Source organism: Elephantulus edwardii, unplaced genomic scaffold, assembly GCF_000299155.1.
Source record: "Elephantulus edwardii isolate Elephantulus edwardi_28Jun2011 unplaced genomic scaffold, EleEdw1.0 scaffold00046, whole genome shotgun sequence".
NCBI lineage: Eukaryota > Metazoa > Chordata > Mammalia > Macroscelidea > Macroscelididae > Elephantulus > Elephantulus edwardii.
Window position 1 is genome coordinate 3,716,365 of NW_006399796.1, and position 522 is coordinate 3,716,886.

Sequence of the window (522 nt, forward strand, 5' to 3'; positions counted from 1 at the left end):
CAACAACAAAAACCCAACAAAAAAAAACCCCAAAACCAAAAACCAAAACCAAAAACAACACCACCAAAAAACAACAGTTCAGAGCTTTAAGCCACCACCTGCCTTAAACCCTAGGCCAGCCTCAAGGGACTCCCTTCTAGGGGGAAGAGCAGTACCGCACATCAAATACATGCCAGAAAAAAGCACATGACGACCAAAACTTGCGGCTACTTGTACATGACGACCGCCATGCTCTGACAGCAAGAAGCCACAGAGAACCCAGGGTTGAGACATCTTGGAACAGAATGGCTGTCATGGTACACAAGTAATGGCAAGTTTTTGGAGTCATGTGCTTTTTTGAGTTTGTGTTTGATGTGTGGTACTGCTTTCCTCCCTAGGAGCTAGGCCCTGGAGGCTTGGCCTATGGTTTAAGGCAGGCAGTAGCTTAAAACCATGAAGAGAGGGGAGGTGAAGGCAGCCGTGTTAAACTAGGTAATATTTAAATATTTCAGGAGCAGATTCTACTGAAGATTATCCAAAACC